Source organism: Neolamprologus multifasciatus, chromosome 5 (assembly GCF_963576455.1).
Source record: "Neolamprologus multifasciatus chromosome 5, fNeoMul1.2, whole genome shotgun sequence".
NCBI classification, from domain to species: domain Eukaryota; kingdom Metazoa; phylum Chordata; class Actinopteri; order Cichliformes; family Cichlidae; genus Neolamprologus; species Neolamprologus multifasciatus.
Genome location: NC_140443.1, coordinates 5,060,497 through 5,075,056, shown reverse-complemented (window position 1 = coordinate 5,075,056; position 14,560 = coordinate 5,060,497). Strand labels below are relative to the sequence as shown.

The window sequence follows — 14,560 nt, the reverse complement described above, 5'->3', positions numbered from 1 at the left end:
CAGATGTGCTAAAATTAGACCAAGGGGGAAATGTAGAAAACTACAATGTCTCACAGTTATGGGAATTTCAGGTTTCTTTTATTGTCTTGGCACAACAAGGCAACTTTAGAACTTCCAACTGTTGTATATTGAGGCATATTTTTACACAATTAATTAACTTTTTAATTTAACCAAGTCGGCCAGCGTGAGTGGGGGTTCAATTGCTGGAAAAACTGGCCAGTGATTTTCTTTTCACCAAGCAAGCAGAAGATCTACAACAAAAACCCAGCAGTGAAAGAAAGGTCATTAGAGGTCAGGCAGCTTGTTAGACAACACATCCATATGTCTGTATGTACTTTTCTTTACAAAAAAAGCATAAAAACAAACAGAGAAAATATAAACAGAATATCAAATATCTTGCAGTGGACCCATCATGTACAAATATGTGCATGTATTCAAACAAATGAAACATTTTTTGGAAAGAAATTGCTGTATTTTTTTGTTTTTGACGACTGAGATTACAAGGCCAAACATATTCTCATATTTTTGCAGTAAATAAGAAGTTCCATTTGGCTTACGATCCTTTTGACTATTACTCGTTCAACACAGTTAAACATTACACCTGCAACAGCAAAGCCTCACCTGAAGCTTCTTTATTTGCATCATAATCTAAATCCCCCTGTCACTCTTATCTGTGTATTCCAAAGATAAATATTGTTGCCCAGTGATTTATAAATTCAGCAAGGCCGGCTACAACGACACACTGAAATAATTATGTTCTTCTTACATTTGGAACGACATACCTCTTGTATAGCACATGGGACTAAAAATAGCCTTTGCAACCACAGAGATTACCACATTAAATAGACAACGTTGCTCTTGTTAACACAGTCTTTTGCAAAACGCATTATGGTACTATATTAAATCAGGAGACTCCACAGTGACTGGCTAAGTATCAGCCACTGCCAAATAAACATACAATGCTAACAAAACACTGGGCATCGCTGCCAGCATTGTACACTCTAATAAATAAAACATTGGTTCAAATTAAAAAAACATGTTAACGTTTTCCACTAGAATTTTTGAGTTAAGCCAACTTCTGGCAGAATAACATTAATTCAAAGCAATATTTTTGAGTATGGTGAAGTAGCTTTTTTGGCCACAATTAAACACATTTTTAAGTAAAATTAACTTAATAATTTTCAACTAGAACACAAAAATTTAAGTTGATCCAATGTGAATTTTATGTATAGTGAAGTTACTTTTTGGCCACAAAAAAAACCTCTGAGTAACATGAACTTAATAATTGTCAACAAATACACAGAATTTAAGTTGATCCAAGATTATATTTATGTATGGTGAAGTAACTTTTTGATCAAAATAAAACACATTTATAATTAAAATGAACTTAACTGTCGGCATAAATAGTATTTATGTTGGTCAAATATGACATTTTGGTTACAGTGTAGTAATCTTTTGGTCCTACAGGAGATTCTATAAGGGCATTTACCTGTTTCCCAGCAGGCTAAGTCGCTCCAAAATACAACCTTGATCATTTGGCTGTGTCTTATAACCATGACTACCGCGTGGGCAGGCTCATGCATGGTGCCTGTCCACAAAGAAGTCAAGGTTCTAAGACCTTAGAAACTTGTCGATCACTTTTTTCCCCAAACGAAGGTCAGCCTTAACATGCGCTGTGTGTGCTCTTGTGTCATGACCTTCAGAAAAAGAAATGGATGTTGTGTGTATTTGTTTGAATGCGGCAGATGTGATGCCAAATACCTGGACATCAGCTAAGGGACTCGTACCTGGTGCTCAGAAAGAATAGAAATTCAGACAGATGTATTCAAATGAGTTAGACCCATTTAATTACAATAACAAACATCACAATTCTTTAACGTGCGTGCGAAGTGTAAGATTTGTGGACTTCAGTTTCCTAGAACACAAATTGCCCGCTGAAACTTAAGGAACTGTGTATTAAAATTGTAATACAACCTACTACTTGAATCCTCTTTTTTTTACTTTAACATGTGACAGTGAATCAAAACAAAAGATGACAGGCTGCTATACATTAAATGCACTAATTTAAACATAAAATGAGCAAAGCTTCTTTCATTCAACTTTGTCAGCACTCTTACAAAGTATTCTTGATTCTCTTCTATATTTGACTTTTCACCCTCAAGATTAAGGCCAGCTAAAGAGGGCATTACACAAACTTTAAAACACACCAGTACCCTCAGAACACAGGTCATGGGAGAAATTAAATGCATTCCTTAAAAATGTGCAAATAACAGCATTTAAGACACGGCAAAACATTAACTCAGAAGACTTAAGAACAGCGCTTTAAAATTTAGTAAAACACAATGAAGTAGTGCCAGAAATGCAGGAATAAGGTTTTTGTGAAACTCACTCACGAATGGTCTATCAAGTCTGCTCTAGAAAATACCAAACTTAAGATTCATTACTTTAGAGCTGGCTTTTTGTCCATCAAGCTCAAGGCATAGCTTTTGAAATACCTCAAAGGTAAATTTCAGCTGCTTGGGATAGGTAAGGTTCAGAGCGTAGATTACTCCCATCATCAAAGCACAGGATCTGGCAACATCAATCCTCTCCAGGATCTTGGATCCCTCAACAATGATGGTTGCAGGCCCATCACCAATGATAGCAATCTTCATGATTTGCATTGCAAGGTCTGCTTTGAGCTCCTCCTCATCCTTGTAGGAGAAATTAAATGTTAGGATGTATAAAATACATAGCTCAAGCACTTCAGGATGACGTGCATAAGGGAATGAACTACTACAGGTAGGAAAATAAGCTAAAACAGGTTGTCTTTTGTGTTTTTCAGTGATTTTACTTTGTCATTCTGTAATTTTTAAAAGCTAAATTAAACCATAATCCAACGTTTAAAATAAAAAATGTCTTGTTTTTCACAGTTTTGTTTTTCCACTTTGAAAAGAAAATCTAATAAATCATTTTTAAGGGTTATTCCACTTCTAAGTGAAATTTTATCTATTGCCATATTGCCACAGTTAGAAAGTGAGAAACAAGCCTTTTGTAAACAGCACACTAATTCTCCTGATCCGGAAGCAATCCATTTGCTTTAGCAGAGCATAAACAATGGAAGTGAATAGCAGGTGCTAGCATGTTGTGTGCAAAAGTGATTAAAATGACTCAGTAATGAAAACAAATATTTCTTGGGAGCTCAGTAATCATGTTCATGGCAAATGAAAAGTGCAAAAGTAACACGGAAGATTTGCAGAAGCTGATTTAGACTTGAGACTACATTGCAGTTACGACAAACACCGCTGTAAACATCCACTGCATGGTGCATGGATATAACGCAACAGTTGAAAAAGCCTCCAGCTTCCATAAACAAACACACACAGCCACTACTATACAAGCATAGTAAGCTGCAGTAACAATGGATGGGTCTTTGATTTGTTGAAGAAATATTGCACAAATAGCATGTTGGTTTATAGACACTGGTCGGCAGTGGCTTCAACTGCTGTGTTATAACCATGTGGAGGCTTACAGCAGTGCTTTGTCGTAATGTAGTCCCAAGTCTAAATCGGCTCCTGAAAATCCTTCATGTCAATTCATACTTTTCATTTGCAGTCAGCATGATTGTTGAGCTCCCCAGGAATACTTGGTATCATTATTGAGTGATTTTAATCACTTTTGCACACAAAATGCTAGTACCTGCCATTCACTTCCATTGTTTATGCTCTGCTAAAGCTGCTGCCAGATCAGGAAAATGACTGCGCTGGCTACAAAAATTTTTATCCTGTGTGTTTATGTTGCACCTTATCACGGAAACAGGTTTCTATTCAGCAAATTATGTTCAATGACAATGGCAATAAACATCTTCGGATTGTAATTCTGAAATGCTTTTTTCTCACTTATACATGGCAATAGACATATCTTCACTTAGGGTTGGAATGTCCCTTAACTCATTCAGTGCCAGAGATATTTAGCTTTTTCACTGATTTTGAAGGCTCACAGAATATTTTGTTCTATGACTATGTGAATTCTGAAACCACCATGACAAAAATGAGTCTCTCTTCTTTCAGCAGCAAAAAAAAATGTTTCTACCTCTGTTATTTAGAAATCTGCAGTAGAAAAGAGAAACTTTCATGACAAAACACCTGTTTCTGGATCAAAAGCGCTTTGTGTAAATAGGTTTTTCTAGCAGATCAGTGACTTTGATATAAATATTTCATGTTTCAGTGATTCATGCAACATCTCAACTATGTTTTACTACTATGAAAGTAAAAAAATCACCTGTAAAAATGGACTTTTGGCAGATTATTTTGTGTATAAAAATAGTTGTTTATAGACAATTTCAACATTTGAAAAATATATAAGAAAAAAGCGACTGATTTATGATTCAAAGAGTCTGTGTGTGTGTGTGTTACTCCCGCATGTGCACAAGTGAGTGCGCGACTTAGTCTGTTCACCCCCCACCCGGCCATCGGTTTGTCTATCAACAATTTCTGTGTGTTTTATGCAGCAAATCATTCATTATTCTGGTCCCTGCTGCCTTCAGAAGTTTCTAACAGGAGATACTGGTCAGATAAATCCGGTTCATGTTCACTGGAATCGCTAGAAAAACCATGACGTCAGGCTGCAGACATCTCAAGCTCGAAATGACGAGCTGGATCAAAAATCGCGCCACAATACTCGTTCTCAGTAGAGCCGACTGTCACGCTGGTGGGATTTTATCCATGTAATCAACTCCACCACCTTCTCAATTCAATAAAAAGCTCAAGAGGCGTCTATGGCACTGAGCGTTCGGATTCATTTTGACGTCTAAAGACGTCTATGGCACTGAATGACTTAAATACTCAACCCTGAACAGAAAATCCAATGAACAAAACACAAAGACCCTACAGAGACATGCATTCAAAACTAAACAAAAAATTAAAAACCAACTCAAGTACTTACGCTGTATTGTTTGAAAAGATCCTCCTCCTTCTCTCCAAGATAGACTATGAGGCAGCGAATAGCAATTTCTCTGCGCTTTTCAACTGTGTTGTCCTGATTGATAGAAAAAAATAGATGATAGATTTTGCAAGGCCAATCCATACTTCATGATTCTGAATTACTCAATTCAAGCTTACTTGTTAAAGCTTACTTCAGAAGGTCCCTTGGTATTCGATACCAGGAGAAGATGATGGTTTGAGCCTTTGTCCTGGCAAGAAACACAGCAAAGTAACTGAATATTTCGGTGAGATTCCCACTTTCTTTAGAAGGCTGACCACGTCTTAACTGGAACCCCTAGATCTGCAACGCCAGGACAGTGTATAACACCAGAAAGTCGTGCCTGCACAAAAATACAAAAGACGGTATTTTCAACTTCACCTGTGAGTCTTCAATACAGTGAATAAGTTTCACCTGTCAAAGCTGTGTGAGCTAGAACCAAACATTCAAAACTACATAGACCTGAATACACTGGGTGCTGGAAAGCCTAACGTGGCTTTCCATAGATCAAATATACATAGAGGTGACATGGACTGGGCCAGTCTGTTGGAGCATGTATCCCCACCGACCGCGATCTCGGAGGGGTCTCCACTCGCCCCCAGTGCATGTATTTCTACTGAGGAATGTGTTACCTCAAAAAAAAAACAAAAAAAAAAAACATACATATATATATATATATATATATATATATATATATATATACATATATACATATATATATATATATATATATATATATGTATATGTATATATATATATATATATATATATATATATATACACACATATACATATATATATACACACATATACATATATACACACATATATATATATATATATATATATATATATATATATATAGAGTTTTTTTTTATCAACAAAAGCAAACATAAGGTGTGGCATGACAGGACAGAATCATTTCTGACAGTAAATACGAAAAAAAACCCAAACTTTTTTATACACAAGCTACAATGTCAATAATCCCACTTGATCTGTTTTCATTTCATTCTCCAAAACCAAATTGGAATCAATGCTGAGTCAGCAGCTATGGTCATTTTTGTGCACCCTAGTGTTGCAAAAACTGGCATACTACTGAAACCATATGTGGGATTATTGACCTTTCTTGCCTTATCTGTTTGGAAAAATATTTAAACATTTTCCTTATTTACCATGGGTGAATACATTCCTCAGTAGAAAAAATGCACTGGCGGCGAATGGGGACCCAACCAAGATGGCGGCCCGCTATTTATTTTTTTCTTACTTTCAAACTTTATTGAGGCATATCAATGTTACAGCCAGTGCCAATGCACGTCGCCTCTATGTCTCTACAAAACACGGAAAGTCCCCAAAAATTAGGGACAGCTAACTACCCTACCATATGCGGCACAGTGCACTTAAGTCTGGTCTTTTACCTGTGAAAATAGGCCGAGCAGACGGTGAAGAACCGCTCTTAGCGGTCAACAGACACACCGGACTAATGGCGACCGCACTTCTTGCACAGAAGCCAATGGGGTTGAACTTCACCCCGTAACGTTACGAAAATTTAGAAGCGTTTCTTAACAATTACTAACATAAAATGCTTCCCTTCAAAAAATTAATTTCACATTTCAAAAATAAAATCACAGTGAACACAACTTAGCTTGGCTAGCTACGGTAGCATAGTAGTTTGCGCTGGGGCTAACAACGTCCGCTATCTTTTAAAAATTATAAGACAATTACAGTGGTCTGCATTAGAGTAACGTCAGTGTTAAATTTTCCAAAAAGAGCCCAACAATTTATGCTATCGCGGAATTAGCTGCTGTGTGTATATTAAAACACACAAACGCGGGGGCAAGCTAAGATGTATGTTATGTATGTTACGTCGTTGTTTTAAAGTAAACTAACAAAATCCAGAGCGACTGCAAATATGTGTAATTTCGCATAAAATTACTCACCGTTCGCGACGAACACAGCTCTTGATAAACCCTGAACACGTGCTGTTGAATATGTCCGCTTGAGTAGAAGAAGGGAACTGTGAGCTGTTTACACGTCATCAAGTTGTATTTTACATTGACAGAACTTAAAATTATATTGTTTTTTGATTAAAAGAAGATTTTAAATTCAGACAAATCACGATTATACATTGAGTAAAGAGGCATAATTTATGTGTCACCCGAACTCAATAAAATAAAAATTTTAATTAGGAAGTCTAACAGTATTTATGAACTTGATTTTTCATTTCACAACAACATATATATGTAAGTAATGACTAAAGGTCCCATTAATTACTTTTTAGAGTGTATGTAAGTGCTTTCATTCAAGTATGTTTAAGCAGTGCTGCTACAGCCAAATCGGTTTTAGTTGTTTTTCAGTTGCATTTAATCTTACATCACGTAACTACTCCCACAGGAAACAGAATCTATGTGCTGCTGCAGACCTCCAGAAAACCTTTGTTTTATTTATTACCCCCGCCAAGGAGGTTATGTTGCTGGTAGCGTTTGTGTGCGTTCCTGCGTGCCTGTCAATCTGTCTGCAAACACAATAGCTCAAAAAGTTTTGAATGAATTCTGATAAAACTTTGTAGGGGTGTAGAGTTGCGTTAACAATGTTAACAATCTACCAAAATTTGACTTACATCCACCAAGGTCTTAAAGGTCAAGTTAAGGATTTAGAATAATCCTTTAGGGGAAATTTGGGTGTACAAGCAGCAAGGAAGACACGTATACAAACAAACAGTACACAACACACACAACAGAAACGTTCACAATTTTTACATATTTACATCAAGGACAATTATTGGTTGAAAACAAAAAGTCTTACAACTTAGAATCATGATTGTTTCAAGTGTAGTGTGTATTGTCAGGATATAGAAAGTAGATTTCACATCACAGCAAATATGACCTCTAACCTCTCCTTCAAGGTCGATAGATTGACCTGAAGGTCAAAGTGATAATAATGATATATAGAACTATTTAAAACTATGTATGGGATCCTAAATATCACGTTACTTTGTCCTGCTCGCCTCTTCTTTAAGGTCGAATAAGGTCAAACTTTCATAAAATGTCTTTCATCCTTAAAACTATGTTTAAAATGCTACTGCCTTTGTTTGTCTTGGCAACATTTAGGAAATGATTTAGGTACATTCAGGCATATAGCAATTCTAAATGTCCCATTATAGTTTGCATCCAAATATCATGTTACATTTGACCTCTGCTCTCACTTTTACATTTTACACCTGCCTCCCTTTTAAGTTAACCCAAAAAAATGCATTCTTTTTTTACCACACTATACACTTCTTAAAGTACATTTAAAAAGAAGAAAGAAAACAAATTGAATCTGTACAAAATATGATACTGTTCCCTTAAGCGTAAACACTGCCCGGAGGGTGAGTTGCCTTGGCAGAGCTTTGTGCTCTCGGAGTGGTTTGTGGTTTAGTTAAGATTAGCTAATACAACTATAATATTATTAGAATTTTTGTGGATACGTAAATTACTTTCAAGTACTCAGAACCTCAGAAAATCATCCACATATATAATTACAAACATGAAAAACAAAAAAAGTAATCAGGGGTCTGTAAAGGAGGAGTTAGGAAAATAAAAGTTAAAAGTTAAAAACTCAGAGGAAACTTCAGAAAAAGATGTAAAATGCATCAGCAAACAATTGTGAAGCTCATTTTAATGATGCTATCTGCTAATAGTAGACAATATGAAGAATAAGAATAAAAACAAAATCAGTAACTGTCCTGTTCGTTCCATGCACTAATGTCTTATCTCTGTGGTCTTCCTCTTCACCTCCTGCTTGGAAGTTTGTTATTAAGCCAGTAAGGTATAGGTAATTCAAATTTTATTTATATAGCACCTTTCATAATAAATATCACAAAGTACATCACAACAAAAATGGAAAGAAATAACAAAATCCACTAACCTTACACCTCAGAAAGGTCAGGAACTTTCCTGAACAAAAGATAACTAATTGTACTTTTCTTAACTTCACTATATTTCCAAACCATGTCAACCTTGTCTCTCTAACTTATTCTCCAAAACGTGTGACCTGAGCTGTCCTGCTGATGCACTCATTTTTAATCCTGTTCCTCCTGGGCAATCCCAGTGAAGACCTTTACATCTTCAACTCTGCCACCTTCAACTCGACCTGCTGTGCAAGCAGCAGAAACATTTCAAAAACTTTTGCTTAACTTATTTTTATCTTACATCCAAGTAGCAAAAGTTTAAGATGAATGCTGTGTCTCAAGTCCACACTTTTTGAGTGCACAAGTGGATTCATAGGGAAAAACCTGCGGCTAAATGAAGCTCATTGGATGGTGTACTCATAATGGTAAAAACAAACAAACAAACTGCCATTTCTTACCATCTATGGTTGTCATCTTGGCTACAGAGAGGAAGCAGAGAGGCCACCAAACAATTTCCAGACAGTAAGAGAAGAATTCACTCTTGATTCCTATGATAGCTAGCATGCTAACTGACAGTGGCAGTTAGCATAAAGCACACATGCTACATACAGAATGTTGTAGCATGTGTGCTTCATGCTAACTGACAGCGGCAGTTAGCATAAAGCGCACATACTACATACAGAATGTCGTAGCATGTGTGCTTTATGCTAACTGACAGTGGCAGTTAGCATAAAGCACACATGCTACAACATTCTGTATGTAGTATGTGCGCTTTATGCTAACTGACAGCACATACTACATACAGAATGTCATAGCATGTGTGCTTTATGCTAACTGACAGCGGCAGTTAGCATAAAGCGCACATACTACATACAGAATGTCGTAGAATGTGTGCTTTATGCTAACTGACAGTGGCAGTTAGCATAAAGCACACATGCTACAACATTCTGTATGTAGTATGTGCGCTTTATGCTAACTGACAGCACATACTACATACAGAATGTCGTAGCATGTGTGCTTTATGCTAACTGACAGCGGCAGTTAGCATAAAGCGCACATACTACATACAGAATGTCGTAGAATGTGTGCTTTATGCTAACTGACAGTGGCAGTTAGCATAAAGCACACATGCTACATACAGAATGTTGTAGCACTGTTTTTTTAAACTTTTTCTTTTTTAATCGTATGTGTTAAAATAGTCATCATCACCGCAGAAGGACTTAGCACGGTGTGGTCCGAGGATTGACAAGTCAGAGCAACGCTCACGGTCAAATCTCTATTTCATCTTGCTGTGTTCAAGTTTTGGCAGCACGAACACATACATTTAGCGCACTATGGGAAATGTCCAAATAGAGAGACTAGCAAGTTCAAAGAACTACCAAATCTTTATAAGATTTGGTGGAATTTTACTCGAACTTGAAGGGATTTGAAAGCATTACAGCTGTATTATTATTTATTATTAATAAAATTAATTTGATTTGCTTCAAAGGGCAGTTTATATGTTTTAATGTGCAGTTTTCCTTTTATTAATAGAAGAAGTAGAAATTAAAAATATTGGAAGTATTGAACAAAAAGAAATATCAGCTGTGGTTAGTTCTTTCTACACAGTCTGTTGGACAATGATGACGAATTTTAGTGAGGTTAAGGTCATTCACTGTGTTTAAACCTTCCTTGGTCAATGTGGAACAAGTATTACTATAAATATGGTCATTGCATAAGAATTGTTACAAAACAACTAAAATATAGATTAGTTAGAAAAGACCTAAGACAGCAAAAACAAACTTTGCTGGACAAAGATAACTAATTGTGATTTCTTAAAATCTTTCCTTTTTGCAATTTACCACAAGCTTACAATACCTTTAAGACTAACTTACAAAACAGGATGCTGAAAACACTGCTAATGTCCCATTTGTTGCATTCAGTATATTTACAGTATTGCTCTACGAAGTTTACCAAAAGTTAAAATGAAGATGACACAAAACACGATTTATCTATGAAGCCATTAGAAAACTTCCCACTGAAGGGCCAGACTTCAGGAGTCATATTGGTCCACTTTTGTTCCCTCTGTCTTACTGATCACATCAGATCAACATGCTGAAGTGTTTTTGTCTGGCTTGCTGGGTGGGAACACTCTCTTCATGTCTCCACTGATGCAGCCGCCCCACCTGATCAATCACCCAAAGCAGGTCTTTGGGGACACATCTTAAAGGAGGGGGGGGGGGGGGGGGGGACAGAAGAGCAGGGTGTCATCAGCAGAGAAGGGGTGTCTTGTTTGCATGCAAGATGCTGGGTAATGCATCAAAAGATGACAGCTTCCCCATTCTTCCTTAAATAAGAATAGTGAGACTCTTGCTGGCTGTGGTTTAACTTTAATCATTCATCTAAATAACTGTTGCAGAAGTCTGCTGCAGGAGGGGCTGCATCGCCAAGCAGGCTGCCATGGGCGTGGAGAATATGAGAACTGACGTTGTACTCCTGGATTTCTCATTTGTAAATGTGTAAACATATATTTGACTCAGATTGGAAAAGCACTAAAGTCCCCCCCCCCACGCTCTTCCCCTCCCTTGCAGATTTATGTATTGGAAGAGTTTGAAATTCATCGAGATTAGGTTCGGAGGAGGGCTCTGTCGCAACGAGCGACATGTTGAGCAGCTAAGTGACAGTGATTGATGCCCTCTGTGTTTCACAACTTAACAAGCGCATATACACACACTCTCTGCAAACAGATAAACAGCAAAAACACCGGAGATAAATAAAGAATCAAACGAACACAGGGGACTGGCAAAGAAAAAAAACAACAAAACCCAACTTATCTGCATAATGAATAGACGAGATGGAGGAAAACAGGGAGAAGAGCGGCAGAGATTCCCAGCGGGTGAAACTGAGCTTGGGAGATGTCAGTTGGGAAGGGGTACAGGGACACATGGGCTTGTGACGACTCCGACAAGTCACCCAGGCGGCAAAATAAAGCCAGGCTTCCTCAGATTTGTTTCCAATGCTCATCAGTAGGAGAGCTGGATGACGGATGGACTGGCACTGGGCGCAACGCGAGCGTGTCAAAGTTACTCACCATAATAAAGACCTGCTCTTTTTCCTTTCCATTCGCCTTCCCTTTTTTTCTCCCCTCAATCCCTTTGCAGTCCTGCTGCCTACAACCAATTTCATTTCATTTTAAGCTGCCTTCATTTGTGTCTTATGCTTGTTCTATGTGCTTTTCCACTAATTTGCAGCATTTAGGGTATTGAAGTTGGTACATTTTCATCGTTGCTAATAAATATAACGCCACAATCATTTCCTCCCTTCTTTTGTTCTTATTCTTTTTTATCCATTACCTTCTTCCTGCTTCCTTTCTTTCATTTATACCTGGATGGATCTTAATTTCTGTTATGGCATCTTTCTGCTATCTACAGTTTCATTTTTTGGTTGTTTTTCTATCTGAAAAAAATTCCTTTGTTGCCTCGATATTTAAAGAAAATCATAAAATTAAAATTTCTTTAGCGTATGTCTCTAGTTTTGATTTGATTCTTTAGTTTCTAGTTTTTTCTTTAGTTCCTTTAGTCATTTGATTCAAACCTTGTTCATGTCACCGTTTGCCTTGTTTTTCCACCAGCCCACAGTCCTCTCATATTCCTTGATTTCCTTTTTTCCTTATCCTTACACTGCTGCTTTCCTTCTTTAACAGTTCATCCTTCATTCATTTACATCCATCTATCCATGATGAGATTATGAAAGTCTTCTGGTACTGTACTTTATTTTTCCTTTTGTTCCACTTCTATCCTTAATGTTTTCCTTGCCACTTTTTTGCCCTCACTTTCCTCTTTTTCCTCATCACACCCTCTATCTTTTCATCCGATCACTCATCATTAAACTCATGATCAGATCTGTGAATTATCCTTAATTTCCTTAAGCTCTCGCCTTTTTTCCATCCATTCATTCCTCCTAAAGTTCCTCATTCCATTCTTCATAACTGCTTTTCCCCCCAATACATTTCCACTTATCATCGACTAAACATGGACACAATCCTTGCTCAGTTCCATATTTCCATCCTCCTCCTTTTCTTTTTCTCATCCCTCGATTTGAACATTACCTTTTGACTCAAAATGGTGATCAATGAAACATATTACAAAATATGATGGAAAATCTTTCTGTGATTTGAACAAATGTTAAATTACAGCATGGATTCATAATCATAGAATCATGATCACCATGACGATGTCTACGGATTCTGTTACAGAATGACAGCAACAGAAGGAGCTGCTAATAAAAAAATACTTCGTGTTAAAAAAGGAGCTACAGTCCTTTTCAAACATTGTGCATAAGTGCAAATAACTACTACAGGAGTTTGAGCGATAAAATAAATAAATCAAATAAACAAAACAAAGGTTTATCGAATAGACCATTTTACTCAGCTGGAATAGATTTGCAAGTCAAACAACTACCAAAGCAGTTTGTTAAATTAACAAAACTGAATCAACCAAGCAAAGATGATGGTTTACACAACATGGAAGATCTGATTCAGATACCATTTGGTCATGTTTATTTTTTAACGAAAAAAAAAAGTTAAATAAATATGGCAGTCTCTTAATTAACAACAAGGTAAATTTCACAATATTCCAATTTCTTAAATTTCTTTTTACCTTGATCTCTTTTCCTTTTATTCCAGCACCTCCTGCTTTCAGACATCTACACCCCATGGCGAGAACACAGCTAACTATTGATCTATTGATCCATTTAACTTAATTACTTCCACTCTTTCTCCATAAATCTGTCCTTTCTTCTCTCCTATGTTTCCTCACACTTCGATTCTTTTATCCTCTATTCTTTCACACTTCTGAGACCCATTTCGGAACTGCTGGCAAAAGGGAATACTAATACATATCTGGACCTTCCCTGGTGTGAAGGATGCTCTCCAAGCATTTGGTACCTAAGCTGAGTGGGGGCGAGTGGGGCCAAAACTCAGACCTGTGGGGGGATATATGGCTCTTGGGCTTGGGGCAAACTCTCTTCACCAAGGGTGATGGCAGACTTAATTGGAGAGAAAACAGTGGGAGGTGCCAGTGAATAAAACTCCTCAGAAACGCTGCCGGTGACATCCACTGTTCACTTGAAGGTTAAGCACACACACACACACACACACCTGCGTCTGAGCCTGAAGTGACAAGGATCCTGTAGCATTATTAGCACAAAGAGTGCAAACGTAGTTCAAATATGATTGTGAATATAAAGAACTAAAAACATAATTAAACATACGATCCAGCACATCCTTATACTATCACACAATGTATAGGAGTTTTCTCCTTAGTTGCCTTTTAGATGCCTTTGCCAGCGTATAAATCACCCTGCTTCAAGGACGTAGCATTGGGACCCCTAACTGGGATCTTTCACATCTACCATCTGGATGCAAAAAACCAGAGTGCTGACCAGCGGCCCTGCTCTCATTCTGTTCCTCAGGAAGAGATGGGGGGTGGGTGTACACTGTAGCTAGAAACCTAATCAATCCAACAACTGCTCATATAAAATCCTTTCTAAAGATGAAGAGAAGTCGAATTGTGCAGTAATGATATTTTGAGAGCGAATGAGAAAGAGAGAGACAGGGGCCAGAACAGAAAAAAAAGAAAGAAAACCTGTCAGTGTCTGCTCATCCAGAACTGTCCGAAGCATTCGTTCACACGCTCCCTGTTTTTTTCTCCACCTCTTTGCTCGCCCTCCTCC

At 37.3% G+C, this 14,560-nt stretch overlaps 1 protein-coding gene and 1 long non-coding RNA gene across 2 annotated transcripts in view; both read right to left on the bottom strand.

Moving 5' to 3' along the window:
• Positions 1–14,560, bottom strand: part of LOC146517887 (neurexophilin-2-like) — a 60,175-nt gene that overhangs the window by 13,878 nt on the left and 31,737 nt on the right. The gene's annotated exons all lie outside the window — the stretch shown is intronic.
• On the bottom strand, positions 4,094–7,237 carry LOC146517888 (uncharacterized). Its single transcript, XR_014874095.1, has 3 exons — positions 6,897–7,237; positions 5,114–5,302; positions 4,094–5,016 (listed from the first exon to the last, which is right to left on the bottom strand). It is a non-coding gene; the product is annotated as an uncharacterized LOC146517888 (long non-coding RNA).